Here is a 19,352-nt window from a genome sequence, read left to right on the forward strand (position 1 = left end):
CCCAAACCAGAACACTTTCATCCGTCACTGATCACTTTCTGTGATCATGATTTCCAGCAAATTTAAGTTCTACATTTGGTCTGAAGAATAAAAGGCAAGTTTAATGGCCCTACAGAATTATATCAGAAGACATTGTTCACTATTTTCTCATATTTCAAGTGAAGTCTTAATCATGGCATCAAAAGGCATTATGCCAAGAATGCCATTTTGTTTGAGCAATCCCATTATCCACATTTTTGCCTTCTGTGATTCAGATAGATAATATTTTTTCAATCTTGTTTCCATTTCCACTGTCAGCAGTGATGTAATTCTGTTTGTACTTTTTTCCATTACCATTTCTTGGTAAATGGATTAGTTTCAATATTGCTTTGTGTGTAATTTCATAATTAGCAAAATTAATACTCCAGTGTATGAAGAAACTTTATGTAAAATCCTCTTCCCTTTGAAATATTATACATCATTTTATAAAGAGTTCAAACTGGTTTTTGGCTTTTTGGAGGTTATAGTAAACTTAGAATTGGTATTCTAAGGAAGACATTAGGAATAGTTAAAAGCCTACTCTACTGCAAGAGCTGAGTCTAACGGTTGATAGCAGAGTAAGTGGACTTAGCTGCTGCCAAATAATGTATTTGTAATGCTTTTACACTTCAGACCAGTAGATCAGTGCAGCTGAATAATATCCTTCTTGGTAGACAGCCATGACTGAAATATAGAGGCTTGAAAGGCACAGATAGAAAAAGTTACAGAATAATGTTACACTAAGAAATGGTGGGTGCCTATCATGCTAAGTATTAAAACTGACAAGACTACAGACATATAACAGATTTTTGCTCCATCCAACTATGTTGTTCTTCCCTCCTTTTTGTCATCTGTTTTCTTGTGACTCTTGATGATGAGATAGAATATTAAACCTCTGTGTCTGGGAGTGACAAGAAAGCAACATAAGACATATCCAAAGAGGCATCTTTTATTTGTTCTCCCAGGGCTAATCTCATTTGTACCAGTGGAATAGGAGAAGCTGACACCTTTCCTGGCCACAGGTGGAGAGCTTCAGGGAAGGAGAACAACACAGTGCACATCTTTCCACTGAGAACTTGACAGACATTGTTGCAAGAAAGGTAACTCCTTCTGGTATTTATAGACTTCTGTCAAAAACTTTCCATAGTAGCAGTGTTCTCCCTTAAAATTTCAATGTAAAAGACACTTCATTTCCAGTAATTTATTTTTTTTAGGACATGAAAGTATTAAATTTTTGTTTCTGAAAAGAATTTATTTATTTTTCTGCCTCATTTTATTTTTAAAAAGAATGTGCCTTGTGTGCTGGCTCACCCTTTTTTTTTTACAGTATAAAGAAAGATCAGAAAAATCCCAAACTCCTTTTAATTATTTCATGTTTCATCTTTTTCTTTACTCAGGGTAATAAGGACCATAAAAATATATTCTTCCTGCAAATATATGTAGATATTTCCAGACATCAAAGGCTGAGATGTGGTCTGGCATTTTTGAATGACGCATAACTTGACAGGACATAAACTGTAATTGCTGTGTTGTAACAGACAAACTATTTGGCTAGTGCAAATGCTACTTCCTCTCTTATTAAATCGGCTGCTTTATACTACAGGCCACATTCTGAGGAGAGGAACTGTTCAGTTTCTAGAAGCAGGCAGTCATTTATTCCTTTAAACTGTTAATTAAAATACAAACAGAATGGTTTTTGAATCAGATTTAGCCAGCATTATTGGTTCTGGGTTTTGAAATGGAGATTGTTGTTGGCAGCTGCAGGCTGCACACAAAAAGTTAAGACATAAAAGACTAATTTCTCCTCATCACATGGAAGTGCAAATTACCCCTTTCTTCCTGATAAATCAAACAAACTGCTTAAGCTCTAGAATTTCTCTGCAGAATTAGGCCAACCTACTGGGATAATTTCAGTGTTGGAGAACCGGCAGTATATGTAAGTCTCCAGTAAAGGCAACACAATGAATAAAAATAAAACAGAAGTTAGTCATATGTAAGGCTTTGCTTCCAGAAATGCTCAAAAGTTATCATTTAACACAACATTATATACTTTCCTATACCTGCTTAGTGCTGGAAATGCATGTGTGTGTTTTTCATAAATAACTGAGCTTTTGTTTTCCTGCTGTTTGGATTACCCTTATGACATTAAAAACCATGATTTTTCCTTATTTTTCCAATATTTTAAGAAGGATATTGTTAAAGCATGTATACAGACAATCCATTAAATCATATAGCTGACTGAGGAGACAAGTAACTAATGCAAGCAAGAAAAAAATAAACCCTGCAACAAATACTCATTTGAGCTTTAAATCACAGACTTTTTTTTTTTTTTGCATTCTGTTGTGCTTGCTTTCCAGTAGCTATCCATGAAATTGAGATACTTGTCATGAATATTCACTGGAATATTAAATTTAAGTGGTAATATATTAATAAAAAGTAGTTTCAGATTGTATTCAACAACAAAATACAACAGACATGACCTGCACAATCAGCCTCAGCAGCCTTAATTTGGAATATTCAAAAGCAACTTTAAAATAGATTTTAGAACTTTAATTGGGTAAAATGTATATAATTCATAACTATTCCCAAAAAACATAAATTATACTACATGTCTCCAAAACAGATTTTTAAATTTTAAAAATTTGCCACCCATTACGGAACATGAAGTCTTACAAGTAAGTCCATCACCTTGTTTTTAATTCCAATGAACAGAGAAATCAGTGTCTTGTGTGATAATCTGTGCAATAGCTCTAAAGCTGTTACTGATTTCTTTTCAATCTCTGGGGCTGTACTATGTGTGTGGAAGTGGGCACTGTGCATGTTAGATGTCCCACAGAATGCAGGCTAGGCAGGGATGGTGCCAGTTTTCCAATTGCCCCGTGTTGTATCTGCCAAGCCTGTGCAGGTTCCTAAAAATTCCCTATGTCATCAAAGAAATCACTGGACCCCTATGCATAGACTGACATTCTGGAAATATGAATAATCTGATGCTAAAGAGTGTTAAATGTAGTCCATTCCTTATATACTGAACAACATTTTGTCTGACAGAATATACCCCCAAAAGTGAGTGCTGGAAATGATTCTTCTACATAAGCACCAACAATAGTTACTGCACAGAAGAATTCCTGCAACACAATATAAGAATTCTCCAGACAGCAAGCCTTACAAGGACTTTACAACATAGCACAGTAAAGTCTTTTTGTGGAACAAGTACTTAGCAAAGTTGGCACAGACTAAACATTTCCATTTTTTGTCTGAACATGCCTTAGAAGGAATGATTTCTAAGACATGCAGCAATTAGTTAAGGCATGTGGGTACAGATGTACTTCGGCAGTTCTGAATGCAGCATGTTTTTTGCGAGCAATTCTGTATTTCAGCTCGTGCTCACACTAAGCTGAAATACTTATGTTCAGTTGTCAGAAGACTGAAAAGAATTTTTTTTTTAAATCAAACATTTAAAACTCAATATTATCAAAATCTCAATCATTCATTTTAACATGAACATCTAAAGACTGAGGACAGGAAGAAATTTGGCCTTTATTTCTTTAAGAATTATTAGAAGAGTTTCTTTAATTATGGACTTATTAAAAATTCATGTGGGCATACAGAATGTCTTTTGTTATGGAAGGAAAGGTAATACACACGAACATAGTAATATCCTCTTGAAATGAGGCAGGGGAAGATAAAAAAATACATGAGATGAAAGCATACATTAAAGTTGAGCTATGTGTCCAAAACGGAGCATAGATAATTCCTGACTGTTTAACAAAGCACCACACACCTTTCTTCAGAGACCTCTCTGTTTCTGAACCCTACGCAAATGATATTGACTGTATCTCTTGAGGTAGCACAGGTGTCTACATACACTGGTGTGTACAGACCACCTGAGCAACAAGGCAATGACACGAGATATAGACTCTGCAGGCCGAAGGAGCTGGATCAGGAGGCAACATGAACTACCCCTCTTTGCCATTGAGATGACATTGCTGTGAATTTCTTTCACATTGCTTGTGAAATGGTTCATCTAACCATGACTTAACCAGAAAGAGATGGAAATGACAAAAGACAAGAGGCAAAAAAGGGCAAAGTAGAATTCAATGAGTAAGATAAGTGAGATCAACCAGCAAGAGGAATCTCAGGGAGGATGAGGATGAGTGGAGTACAGTAGGAAGGTAGCCAAGCAATGAGAAGTGAATTTCCCAGGATAGAATTCTAAGCCAATACTGATAACATCTACTTCAGGAGAACAACCTAGTTCCACTTTTTTGTGGCATGAGAAAGAGGGTAGTACTTTTGTGCAACCATGGAAAATACAGATTGATGACTAACAAATTAAGGCTGGCATGAGTCTCTGGAGATCAGCTAGTCCAAAAGTCTCTTTAGTAAGGAATAAGTGCAGGATTAGATGATATTCCACTGTCTAATTGCTCTAATTGACAAGAACTATTTCCCCTTTATATCCAGCAATACTTTCCCTTGATATGAATTGTGACTATTGTCTCAGGCTCTTTTGCTTTGCAGCTCTGAGAAGAGCTAGGCTCTGCCTTCTGCCTTACTTCTCCCCTTTCTTTAGATTGTGGAAGATTGGTGCAGGATGGTGCTGGATTGGTGCTTTCTTTTCTCCAGGCTAAAAACTCCAGTTCTTTCAGCCTGTTCCCATGTCACATGTAGCAGCCTCCTAGCCATCCTGCTGGTCATCTAACAGAATTTTTCCATTTGCCTGCATGTGCTGTATCAGGGGCACAGTATTCCAGAGGAGACATTCAGAGGGTGTCTAGTTTAGAGGGAAATAATATTTTTAACCAACGTGGTGTCTACACTCTTGCTTATGCATCACAGCACATAGTTAGCCTAGATTACTGATGAAGATGTTCAAAATACTGTCTCCAACATTGCCTTCTAAGCAACACCACTTGTGATTGGCTGCCAGTTAAAAAGGAGAGTAGGAAAAAAATTACCTCATAGTACTGGAACCTAATTTTGGCTATATTTGACATTTTTTCATCACCTTCTGAAGCCCTTTTATCTGCTGTGCTTTTATCTGTTTTTTTTGTGGTTTTTTGGGGGTTTTTTGTGTGTGTGTTTCTGCCTCTCCAAAGCTTTGTTTTAGCTTCCATATTGTAGTAGATACCTAAAAAACCTCCCTCACCTGATACAGCAGGTCTTATTCACTGATCAAGCAGTTGTAACAAAGAGTCACACTGTTACACAATACAGGAGAAAAGAATTACAACTAATACTACCTAGTTTGGCTAAAATGAAGGCATTACTTTGAAAACAAACCTAAAGCTTTCTTTAGTAAGAAAGTACTAATGGAGCTGAAAGCTTCTCATCTAGAAGCACAGAGTCATGGAAGGGTTTGGGTTGGAAACGACCCTAAAGACCAGATTTTTCCCAGCCCACTGTAATGGGGCAAGGACACCTTCCGTTAGCCCTGGCTGCTCAAAGTTACATCCAACCTGGCCTTCAATATTTCCAGGGAGGGGAGCATTCACCGCCTCTCTGGACAAGCTGTTCTACTGTCTCACTACCTTCACCTGAAAGAACATATTCCTTATACCTAACCTGAATTTATCCTCTTTCGACTTAAAAACATTTCCCTTCAGTCTGTTACTGCAGTCACTCCCCACCTTTCCTGTAGGCTTGCTTTAGGTACTGGAAGGTGCTCTAATGTCTCCCTGAGCCTTCTCTTCTCCAGGCTAAACTACCCCAATTCTCTTGGCATGTCCTTGAGAGGAGATGTAAGAAGCTTTATTTACTTCCAAAACAAGGCATTTTTCAGCATTATGCCAGCAGAGAAAATTTTGTTAAGAAGGATTTACATCCTCGGAGAGCATGAACAGCAAGGAAACATATGCATAAAAGTTTTGATTCAGTTTACCTCTGCATACATGTATTTCAAGAATTGTTTTTAAAAACAACATAAGTGGCATTATGTACTGACATGACAAGAACTTCCAGATTTTCTAAGATCCTTGTTATTTCTGTTTATACATAACCTCGATCCAGACAACATCCTTTGCTTTTTTAAGGAATAGTTTAGTTTGCAATAAGACTGAGGGGGATGGATGGAGGGGAAAGATAGGAAAGAAACGAAAGTTGTTTTTCTGGTCCCTGAATTAAATTAGTTGGCATAAAATGAAACCAAGTCTTAACAGCTTTTTCCTGATGCCTGATCCTTTTGTCTTTCACTTTTAAGCCTCTCATCATGAGCAGATGCAGAGAAGAAAGTTAAAGAACTGCTACAAAAGTTCAGAACTAATCCTCCCTCTAAGTTTCATGCCAGGAGCAAGTAATATGGTATGCAAATCTGGACACAGCAGAAAATACAGGAAAGCTGGATCTCCAAGAAATTTCAGAGACATGAAGTGACAAAGAACATTTGGAAAGCACATGTGTGTCAGTACAAGAAACTGATATCCTGAAAATGCTCAGAGGGACAAACATTAACAGAGGTTTCAGCCAAGAAGTAGAAAAATTTTGTAATTCAAGTGGTCAGTTCCACCTACATGTGTTACAAGAAATAATATGGAACTTAATATTTTAAAATATGCATTTCCAAAGGAAAAATTTTAAGTTATTATAATTGCAATTGTAATAACTTTGTATTGTTACATATCTCTACTTTGGATACAGATAGGAACCACAGAGACCTCACTCTCTTGAATTTATCATAAGCAATGTGCAGCAAATGTAGGACCAAACTACTTCATGTGGTATAGGAATGGTAGTTTGAAGCAATATGGCCTATTGGTATTTTCACAGTGACATTCTAATGCTTTAATTGAGGATTTATGTTGGCCAATACCAGAATAAAAAAATGTAATTCCCTCTACCTGAACTAAGTGGATCTTTTTGACTTGAGTTTCAAAATGGTTTTCTCAGTTTTGCAAAACTTAAAATGAATCCAGAAAAGCAAAGCAAAACAAAACAAAACAATCCCACCAAAACAGAACAAAAAACCAAAACAAAAAAAACCAAAAAAATTCCAAGAACAACAACAAAAAGGATAAGAATAAATACAATTTTAACATCTAACTAGACTAGAAAACCAGGTAACATTTTCTTCTAGTTATAATGATATGTGAAACTAAGGTTTAAACTGATTTAACAATCCATCATTTCATTACTATATTTTTAAAAAGCTCTTCTGGCAGAAAAGAACTAGAACAATGCAATGGCTTCAACTATATATATTTTGGGAAAGTAGGTCTAGTGGAAGTGATAAATTGGGAAGTTTTATGGTCAAAACAAATATCTGTGATTCTTTCCTGAGGCTTATAACTCCTGACTCTGATTGCCTCTTAGGTGAATATATCTGGAGTATGCTCAGTGCATTACCCAGCTATCTGAAATGCTAAGCACAAAAACTAATACTGCTATTTTAGAGCAAGGAAGGAAAACAGGGAGAAGAGAAAAAGGAAGGGATGGGCCACAATCCCCATTCTATCAAACTGTCTGGGTTTGCCTTGTTTAAGCAAGGGCAATGTACATTTGTAGAAAGTAGCATTCAGAAGTCAGGTTTTTTTAAAGTATTACGTTGTGATTTCACTCCAGACAGTAGTGATGACCAGGCAGCTGCTCCCTCACTGCCCTACCAGCAGGGTCAGAGAGAGGGTAGAAAATTTATGACTTGAGGTACAGAAAATTTGATAGGGAAACCATAAGCCCTGCACACAAGCAAAGCAAGACAAAGAGTGAATTCACTGCTTGCCATGTGCAGGCAGGAGTTCAGCCATCTCCAGGAGAGCAGGGTTCCATTGAATGTAATGGTGACTTGGGAAGACAAACTCCTCACACCAAATGTCCCCCCTTCCTCCTTCTTCCCCCTCTTTACACAGTGAGCATGATGTCACACGGTCTGGAATATCCCTCTGTCAGCTGGGGTCGCCTGTCCTGGCCGTGTCTCCTCCCGACCTCCCAGGCAGCCCCAGTCCCCTCAGCACCATGGCAGCAGGAGAAGCAGAAAAGGCCTTGGCTCTGTGTGTGCCCTGCTCAGTAATAACAAAAACATCTCTGTATTGTCAGCCCTGTGTTCAGCACAAATCCAAAGCACAGCCCCATGCCAGTCACTGGGTAGAAAATCAACTGTACCCCAGACAAAATCTGCATAATGTAAAATAACAAACTTACCTGCATTTATAGTAATCTAGATTTGCTGTCAGCAGTTTAACCCTTTATGGCTCACTCAGTTTCTTCATCTTCATGGTATCACCACATCACTTCTTAGACAAGCCATCACCTGATTCTAAGGACACATGCATCTGTTAACCATGACAGCCTGAGATTCTTTCTTGCTTTCAAGATAGTCTCACATGTTCCCACACAAAATGCTCCCTTTAGATCCTACCCACAGTACAAAACCAGTAGGACTGTTTTGAGTTGAATATGATCAGTGAAGTCACCCTAAATAAATTCCTCTGTTTTTCACATTTCTGCTGCTGTGAGTGACCCAGCAACAACTCTGCTTCTGTGTTCCTGGATAGATCCTCAGTCTTTCACCTTTTTGGAACTGATTGGGCTGTCCACATATGTAGTGCTGATACAGCAGGCAACCAGGAGTGGGAAGCAAAGCTCACTTTCTTTGCCCTAACAGTGAAAGGGAGACCTTTCAGAGGATATTTCAGCTGCAAAAGTAATATCTTGCAAACTACCTATCACAATTTTTTATCATACAGCTTAGAAAATTTATTTAAATGATGCAGTTACTTATTTAGGGCCTGCCACTCAGCTGATTCATTTTTCTATGAAAATATTAAAATTCCATTCCCATACAAGGCATGTAAAAAGTGTGGAAAAATACTACATTAACAGATATCCCATAAGATTTAGCACACACACTCCAATGTGAAAGAATTTTTTTCAGGACTAAGAGAGTTAAAATAACTGTATAAATTAGCAAATGAGTTTTCAGTCATGTGTGCCACATAGAACATGACTCTTCCGTATTATTACATAAGATCTGTATTTAGTGCAGAGCCAAGAAGGGAAGCTGCTCACAGCAACAGCTTTAAGATCCCTCTGGTAATGTGCTGACTGCACAGGACTTAGTGAATCTACTTCTCCTTAAGAATGGTGGTGATTCAAAGTGCTAATTAACAACACCTTGAAAGAAAACTGTAGCCACCAGCAGGTGAACCTAAAGCTTTCCACATTATCAGTCAGGTTACCCCAAACAAGGGTAGGAGATACTTCTAGTAAAGAAAAACATGTTTGTCAGAATAGTAAAGCATGGCACATGCCTCTAGGTTCAGCTTAAATATTAGTTTTACCTGCTCAGTGAGGCTTAAGGGGAAGGAAGGAATGCAGGCAGGAAGGGTGGAGGAAAAAGGAAAGGAAAGGAAAGGAAAGGAAAGGAAAGGAAAGGAAAGGAAAGGAAAGGAAAGGAAAGGAAAGGAAAGGAAAGGAAAGGAAAGGAAAGGAAAGGAAAGGAAAGGAAAGGAAAGGAAAGGAAAGGAAAGAAATTTAATATTTTCTCTGTTAGTGATATAAATTTAGAACAATCAAATATGTTTTAATAATTTTGCTCCAGGCAATCATTATTTCTATGTAATGTTTTCCTGAACTGGAGGATTTCTTTTAGGCAAGATCTTCTGTGTATGGTTGCATCACTGCCTGTTGTGTACTCTGGATCATGTAATGGGGAAGAGAAAGCAGTATCTTTAAATACAACCATCCCTACAACACAAACCTCTGCTACTTCCAACTCCTTGAAATATACTAAGTATTAAATCACTACTATTAAGTAAAATAATTTTTTTACTAAATTAGTATTAATATTAGTAAATAGTATATTGCTACTAGAGGCATGTCATCAGTTCTGGGTGTTAAACATAGTAGAATTTAAACAGGTTTATTCTTCTGTGCATGTTTCAGAATTTCTGTTTCCAAATGAAGTTTTGTAGGAGTTAGAAATTTTGGCCACTTAAAAAGGGTGCCTATGGACACAGGAGTGAAAGATAATGAAAGCTGAAATAGAGTGCCATTTCTCTATTTTGATGTTGCTGAAGAAAGCACAATTATTAATAGGTCTTTTAAAAATGTCTTTGATTCTGACCTCTTTTTAAACATCCTCCCTCTTACCCAGTTTTGGGTTAAGGTTGCTGCAATAATTTGGGACCTTCTCTAAGACACACAGGATTTCTCTGTAGCCGTGGAGAAAGAGAAGGGTCTGGTGACTCTTCTCTTTCTCAATACATGGCCTCTTATTACTGCAGCTGGAGATTTTTAGCAGTAAAGAGCAGTTCTGGCATAAGCTTTTCCCCAAGAGATGGGGAAAATAAAATGAAGATAGTTATTTTTTAATTCTCAGAGAGCTGAGTGGAATAGCTGTTACATAGTTCTCTTCTCACCCATCAGTGTGGGAAAGCCAGATCTTTACTTAACCATTCCCTCTGACACATAAACACCTCCTCTTACATAATATACATATATAACATTAATGAACTATTTAATTTAAAACTAATTGAGTCTGTCCTCTGTTTAGCCCTGGGGACTATTAAATGAAAAAACCTGGCCTGACCTTTTTTCAAAACCAGGTTTTATATTTGCAACAACAAGAAGAAAAGATTTATGTTAGTTTGGAAACACTCCATGATTATGTGTGGAATAGCTCTGGCAGCAACCTATTCCTTATTTGATCACCCATTTTTGGCCACTGCTTTGAGAAGTGTGGAACAGGATTAGTTTCCCTGACTATAAATGTCTACGCTGTAGCCACCTACATCAGAGCTAGTCATCTGGACTCCCTGTGCAGTGGGAGGAAAGAGACAGCAACTTGTAAAATGCAGTCTTGCTTATTTTAGACATCTCTTTTAGAATGAGATGAATCACTCTCTGCATGCATTTATATTTCTTAATTTGCTAGAAGAGCTGTGAGATCTCAAAGACAACTGCACTGTAGATTTCTGAAGATGAAGTGAATCCCATCCATCCATTATTGTGACAGAGTCCTTTATACAGCAGTTTGTGCTATAATATTTATTAATTTCCTTCTGATGCAATATTTTAAAGTGCTTCTAAAGTTTATTAATTGTAAATATTTTTGACACTATGCTTAAATGTAGTTAACATACTGAAATGTTGTGCAAGCTCTGTGAGGAAATCAGTGTTCCCTTCTTTACTTTGAAGAATTATAATCCTTCAGCTAGGCAAAGATAGCTTAAGCAATACAACCAGCTAAGGATATATGCAATTATCTCAATATAAATTGCTCATGTATTTTATTCTAGACAAAGAATGGAAAAAATAAACATCCATTGAAATAAAGTATTATTATATTAGGAAAACTGTAGTCATTCTATTGAATTTACTGGGTATTTATTACACATAATTATATATATGTTATTATATATTTATTTAGTAAGCATATTAAGCTACCAAATTCTCCTGGTGTTACATGTTTGTGTAGATCAGGCCTTAAGAGAAACATATATTAACAGCACCCTTGACAATTTCATACCTCTGAACTTCCCTAACTTCTGCTGTCAACAATGTAGAGATCCACCACTCAAGGTGAGCAGATTTTCATTGTAGAGACTGGAGGGTGACGCATCTTAACATTTTAAGGAACAATTCATCTGATCTATTTTTCACATGTATTTTAAGAAAAACTGCATAACACATTGAAAATGTCTGTTTCTTTTCACTGGCTGTAGTCTTACAAAAACTAAGAGTGGTGTACATCTGTTTCTTATATATATTTGATTTTTGACAAATGAATTCCACCTCACTGTTTTCCATAGTTCTTGTCTTTTTGGCCTTGTCACTGTTCACAAAAAAACACTGCAGTGGGAGTACTCGCACATATGTACCTGTATAATTATTTTAGGGGGACAGCTTTTGGTATGATTTTGACACATGCCAAACAGCAGTCTTCCAAAGAGAGAGATGAGAACCAAGCACCATTCTCCAAAGGCAGTTTGAATGCAGCAACCTTTTTTTGAATCCTAAGGGGTTTTAAGCCTACGTACATGAGCCATGTGACACCTGCATCTCTGAGGCTAGAGAACTCTGTCTCCGGGTTCTTAGGCAACAAGGTCGCTGTGTAATCAGTGCACAGCTTGAAGAACTGCTTTCAGCCAAGTTCAATATCTAAGCACTTCTCCACCAAAGATGAAAGTTACTCTGTGCCAGTGTGCTCACTGCAAAGGAATAAGCTCAACTTTTCAATGTGGAGACTATGGTATGTGACAAGCTTTTCATTTACAGCATTCATAAAAGCATTCACGCTTTTTATGAAGCATGGTGAAATGCATTATTAGATTTTAAGTTAACTTGTTTCAAAAATTTCATTACGCCTTAGGCTGACCTAACAGCTATGATTACTTCTTATATTGATGGTATTTTTAAAAGAAAATAGAAAACTTCTGTGTGGTAACATTGTTCTGCTCTGGCTTTCTAATTGCACTCTGAGAAGATCCGCGCAAGCATGCACTGATTGTCATCTGTTCTTACAAAACATAAAATTTCTGTCAACTTCTGTTCTGACTTTTCACATTTAGAGTTGTACAGGGGTCTACCATAGAGCAAGCCCTGCCTCACACCTATACCTGACTTTCTACCTCAACAGCTAAACACAGGCCTACAGACTTCCTGGCAAGTAGCTCTAATACTGTGCCCATCTTTGCTGGTACAAATGCTGAGATCTCCAATAGGTGATTTTTTCAACATGAAGGTTCAAACCATGAATATATCTGGAAATTACATCTGCTGAGGTGAAACATTAAATGTTAGAAAATGCATGACTGTGTACTTATTGAGACAATGGAAATAAAGTAGAGCTGTCTGCACACTCTAGTTTTGCTAGGACAACTGGGCTTGTTAATTCTTCCAAGTTTACTGACCAACAAAAGCAGTTGTGAATTTTTATAGCTGCAAGAACTCTTTACAGAAAAAAAGTTAGCCGCCCTAATTGTGCACAATTAGAGGTGTAGCTCTGCTGTAGTATTACTTGGAGTGGAAAGCAGAATTTGCTGTTTAATCTCTTTTTCCAGAAGCTAGTGATGTTATTGTAAACTCTTCACAAGGACATTAAGTTCCTAAACCAGAAAATTCTTGTACTGTGAAGGATGTCCCTGTGTAGGGTAAGTCTACACCAGCAGGACTTAAATTTCCATCCTTTCGGCCATAACATATACAGAACTTTGAAATAAAACCCAAAATTTGACAAACATCACACTTATATCAGTTAATTTCTTTCTTATTAGTTAATTTCTTCTTTAATTTCTGTGTATGCTCCAAATTCTATAATACCTCCAGGGAGACAACTTTTATCTGTCTGAAAAATAAGGTTTTTATTACTTTTTCAGACTGGGAAGCAGAAGACATTTTAATACTAGAAAATTTTCCCATAAATGGTACAGTCCAAGAACTTAATAATGCCAAGACAGAGACCTATTTCTTAGGTGATACAAAAAGGAAAGGACGCAATGTCCAATATGCACCTTCTGTTCAAATGTACATTCAGAAATGTTCTTGTTTGGAGGAGGTACAAATAGGAGCCATCCAACCAGTTGAACAACTGTGAACCATTCAACTGTGAAGAACACTTTTTCTGATAGCAGTTATCATAAATTATGTCATGATAAAAAGCCGCTTAATAGCTTAGTCCAAAATTGTCCCATCAAGTTCCTACTAGGCTGTTTTGTGGCATAACCATCAGGTTGTAAGAGGAATAAAGTGAAAAAGGAGAGGGGAGAACACAAGACAAATATTTTTCCTCCATTATTCTTCAAGCTTTACTGTAAAGAAGCTTTCTGTATGAGGTACTACATATATGTGCTTCTTGTATCAAACTCTCTTCTAAAATTTTTTTTGCCGATTTGTCTCACAATGCAATCACATTGGTGGTCTTGCCTGGTCTATACTAGTCTAAAGGCAAGACAGTCTACTTCTTAGAAGAAATAACTCTAATTTCCTGGATGAAAAGCTTTGATGGCAAAAGGAAATTTTCTTTAATGATAGTATCTAAGCCTGATGAGGATTTCTGCTGTGTCAGTCAGGATATCAGATTTAAAAGCAGACCAAGCCAAAGACTTCGATGGCTTTTTCATTAAAAAAATGTATCTCAAATTATTCATTGCTTCAAACTATTCATGAAATAGTTTCAGTATAATTGGCCTAGGCTAGTATTTGCCCAGAGCTTTCATTTTGCTTAGGTTTCAGTAAAGAGACTACCTTTAAATTTGTTTCAAATTATAGAAAGCTGAAGAAAAAGAAAAAAAAAACAAACAAAAAACAACACACCACAACCTATACAGTAATAAATTTTCATTACTGGTCAAGGGCCTTTGAGAAATATAAATATTCTGGGGGGGGAAAGTAGTCTTGAGTAAAGAAAAAGTTTTGAAAACTATTTTTAAAAAAGCTGATGGTGATGTAATTGAGTTATACAGTGTTCAAAATTATATTTTGGGAATTATTTGGGTTTTATCATCTTTTTACCCAAGCTGGAACTGTATGTGTATGTGCAGTTAAATTAGCTGATGGGAATATCTCCAAGGAATGCATTAAATGGAATTAAAACCAGGAAGCAAAAACATCCCTGTTTGCTGCCTGTGTTTTTTGCTCTTGGAAAGTGCAGGTAGGAATTGCATTAACTTGTATTCTGAAGGCAGAGGGTGAAATTATGATGTAATTTTCATGAACATATGTTATGGAGCCAGGTCTTTTTGCCATGTGTATTATCTCAAGCAAATTCTTATATAAGACACACAACTCTTCATTCAAGCTCTCATACAACACAATTGCATCTTTGATTAATTCATGAGCATCCCACTTGAAAGTCTATCCAAAGACTGTTACAAAACAGGCCAGTATAGTTTGAAGGGGAGCAAATATTTAAGTTAGAGAATCTAAGTCAAAATTGTAGGAACAGTATACGGTGTCCTGTTGCTATTGAGTGTGCAATTTCCCTCACACTGAAATCATAGAATCAAAAAGTGGCCTGTTTTGGAAAGGACCTTACTGATTGTCTCTCTTCACCCACCCTGTCATGGGCAGGGACACCTTCCACTTGACCAAGTTGTTCGAAGTCCCATTCAACCTGGCATTGAACACTTCCAAGGAAGGGGCATTCACAAACTCTCTGGACAACCTGTTCCAGTGCCTCACCACACACAGAGTAAAGAATTCCTTCCTAAAGTCTAATCAAAGTCTACATTCCTTCAGTTTCTGTACATACCCCCTTGTCCTATCTCTACACATCCTTGTAAAGAGTCTCTCTCTGGCTTTGTTGCGGGCCCCCTTTAGGTACTGGAGTGTGCCCTAAACTCTCCTTACCAGAATAGAGGACGAGGGGGGAATCATCTCCCTTAAGCTTCTGGTCAGGAAGATTTTGATGAAGCCCGGTATATCGTTGGCTTGTTTTGCTGTTTCCCACCCATTAGAACAGAATTTCATGAAGATGAGGAACTTAAGAGCTCCCACTCCCCAGGTATAATTAATTGGAAGAGAAAGATAAGTCTAAAAATGCTGAAATGCTATCTTGAAGTGATAATAACAATGCAAATCCTATTGCCCTAAAATAAATAAAGTCAGAAAACAAGATCCTACAGGTTCAGCTTGCATAAACCTGCCTCTAGCCTTTCATACATTTATGTTCTATGGGAAAATCCTTCTAAGCATGGACAGGTGATTATCTGTCTTGGCACACAGACACAGTCTTGGTAATTAAATTTCTAACCAAACATCCTTCCGTTCCCCACTCCTTCAGTTAAGGACAGTTGCTCTATTCCTCTTTTCTGGAGCCCAGAATTCTTTTATTTTCTGTCCCCAAAAACCTGAAAGTGTTCCCAATATCAGGATCAGTGCCAAAAAAGAAGACAGAGGCTCCTTTAAGGAACAGATCCTAGTCATTTAACCCAAAGCAATGTATGATCTTGAGACATGAGTTGGTTCCCCTGCAATATGTGTGTATTTGTCACACAGTGAGGTTATGGTCTTGCATTTTACTTTTTTTTTTTATTATAACTATTTCTAATTTTGTAACTCCTCCTTAATAAGTCCTGTATAAATGCAATCACTGTGTTTTTCAAGCAGAGTCATAGGAAATACAATCACAGATCATACATGCTGCTTCTGGAATAAGATGAAATTCACACATTAAATTCAGGGTGTAGAAAAAAAATTTGGAAGAAAACATGCGGATATTTCTGCCAGAACTCCTCTAAATATAAAAATGATGGGAACAATTAATCTGTTAAATATCCCAGTCTCAATCCTCAGTCTTGACAAACAGAACTACATCATAGAGTTACTCACACCTGAGCAGGCTGTGAATGTTTTCAGAGACCAATGTGAGATCTTCAGAAGAATGCAAGATACTTCATGCAGGAAGATCCATTTTTAAAGTTCCCTCACCCTAGCTTCAGTCACTGCAGTGACTGTGAAGTGCCCTGAGCTCTGAGCTAATTTATGAAGATATTTACAGATTCCCATATAAAACCAGTGCTGCAAGTTTGTAAAAGAGATTTTTCATGTCTTTGCTTCTAATGCACCCAGTATGATAGAAACAACTTGTCTTGCTCCCATTTGGGATCACTTCAAATACATATACAGAAATTTCATTTTAAAAACCTCCTTTTAGGTGGAAGGATCTGACTTCTTAATTCACTACTAATTGAAAAATGTTATGATCATCCCATAGAATCTGAATTACAAAGAGAATTTGGCCAGATCAGTCATTTGTCTCATAACACACCCAAAGTATACACAAATGCCTCAGGCTTGCAACACCCTGGTCTGGTTTATTGTTGTCATTAAGCACTAGACCTGTCTACAGTTTTTTATTACTTTTTTTTTTTTTCTAATGAAGTTTTTTTAAAAACAAGCAGTATTAAATTTTGGTTTGCAGTTTCAGATATCCCCAGTCTCAATATAATCAAGCAGCATCATAATCCCACAGAGGTGAGTGTAAAAGAAAAGTGCAGACAGTATCTAGAGGCTCTCCTGGAGCTGGAGAAGATGGAAGACATAAAATACAACATCATGCACTTAACTGACAGTGGCCAATTTTCTGTCTGGAAAATAGCTGAAGTAGAACTTACAAATGGAAATAAAGATAATTAAATTCACTAGTCACTCTAAGAGAGTTCTGACCAGTTTCACAGGAATTGTTACCAATGCTCACAATGTATGGAAAAGCTACAAATGCAAAACAGTAGTTTTCTAATTAAAGTGTGTGGCCACATAAGCTTAAAATGTATGCAACTCCTTTCAATTATTATTCAGCAATATTTAATTAAAAGAACAGATCAAGAATCTTATTTTTTAGTGTTCATGGCACACCTGGGCTCCTACTTATAAGGCCAGAAAGACACTGCCTGGCGAGGTATCTCCAAGCCTTATTTCAATACCCAAAAAGCACTCTGATAGGCATTTGAACAGAATATTTAATATCTAGAATAATACAGAAACCATTAATTAGAAGTGTAGTATAGGAACAACTGCCTTGGGTTAGGCAAATGCCAGTCTAATCTTGTATCCTTTTTCATGCAGTGACTGAGAGTGAATGCCTACCAAACCTAAGAACTTGGTACATGTACTGTGATGGTGCTCCACACCCCGTGCTCCCCAGGTCCACTCTAAGGGACTGCTGATTCAGAACTGCTTGTTCTCATGATTAATACCTTCTGATAGATTTTTTCCTGTATTTTCTCTAACTGTTTTCTGAAAGCATGGAATCTTCCAACAAATAGAGTATCCTACAGCACCAAATTTCACAGATTAACTACATGTTATATGGACAACTGCATCCTTTTCTTGTTTTGAAAGTTCCATCTGACAGGTTGGTGGTTTTTTTTGGCATCTTGTTGACAGTCATGATTTTATAAACACATATATCTTCCTTCAAATATCTTGTTCCCTAGTAAAATACTGCTAGACAATATATGTATAGGATTTCTTGCTTACTTTCCTGCTGTTTTCTGTATTTTCATTTCTCTTTACCATTTTGGGGACAGTGGGGCAGGTAACTGGATCTGTAGGGAGTTTTCAAAGAATATGTGCATCATGGATTTCTACAAGAGATGTTTTGTGTGTGTTTGATTATTTCTTCTCTGAACGTTTCTATTTATGTAGGCTTTTTCTTTGCTTTTGATTGCTATTGAATGCTGAGTTGAAGTTCTAAATGAGCTGTCTACAATGTCTCCAAAATACTTTTTTTGTAAGTGACAATAGTTAACACAAAGATTTTCATTATATATAGCTTCTTAAGACTGTTTCCTTTAACACATTACATTCCATTTATCAACATGTAGTTTCATTTGCCACTTTACAGTGCAGCCACACATTATGGAACTTTACTGTAACTCTTTGAATCACACATCATCCTATCCACCATGTTCTCAAATTATTCTTGACTATGTTAAAACAGCACAACATTCATCCTAGCTTTTTATGGACTATGCTGAGAAAATGCATCCACTGGAAAAATCACAGTTTCTTTCTTTCTTGTAACTCATTAAGTTAAAATATCATAGGTCAACAAGAAGATCTCTTTCCATAACACTATGTTTTCCTTAAAAGATTTTGGAGAGGAACTGTGCCAAAAGCATTATTTCAAATTCAAATAAATATTATTTCTGCCAACCAGTTTGCATCATCAACAGTTTCTTCAAAGAATTCTGATATAATTATTAAATATGATTTACTCCAAAAAAAGAAGTAGTAGTTATTTGGCATCATATAATAGTAATGAATGTGTTAAATTTTCTTAGGTTTTAGCATGATTTTGTTCTGTTTAGTTGATAAGGTCTGTAGTTCCTTCCACTACTCCTGAAATGTTTTTTAAATTAGTGGTGTGTTACCCATCCTCTAATTCACTGGTAACAGAGCATTCAGTGTAAGGATTATTTAAATATCACAGTTGGCAGTTCAGCAATTTTACAAGTAAGTTCTTTGAGAATTCTACAGAGAATACCATCTGCCTTAAGTAATTAGTGTTCATTATATTGATTTATTTTAGAATGTCTTCGAATGTCCTTTTATGTGAGACAGTCCCACAGTGTAATCTTGAAGGCTAATTAAGCTGATTCATTAAAATACATTATATGTAGCTGAAAGTAAAATCCTGTACAGTTCCTAGGAATAAGGGGTACGAACCACATGCACGGAATGAGTGACTGCATCTTGGAATGTTACTAATGAAAGGGTTGTAGTGATGATCGTGTGGAAAAGCAATAAAACCTCACTTGAATTCCAAAGACATCGGTAAATTAGCTACTAGTCCTAAAAGCGAGAAAGTAGGAGGTAAGACAAAAATTAGAAGTTCCTAAGTAGGAATTTGATTGAAAATAGGATCTACACAATTTTACCTTATGTAGAACATCAAT

This window comes from Motacilla alba, chromosome Z (assembly GCF_015832195.1).
Source record: "Motacilla alba alba isolate MOTALB_02 chromosome Z, Motacilla_alba_V1.0_pri, whole genome shotgun sequence".
Lineage (NCBI taxonomy): Eukaryota > Metazoa > Chordata > Aves > Passeriformes > Motacillidae > Motacilla > Motacilla alba.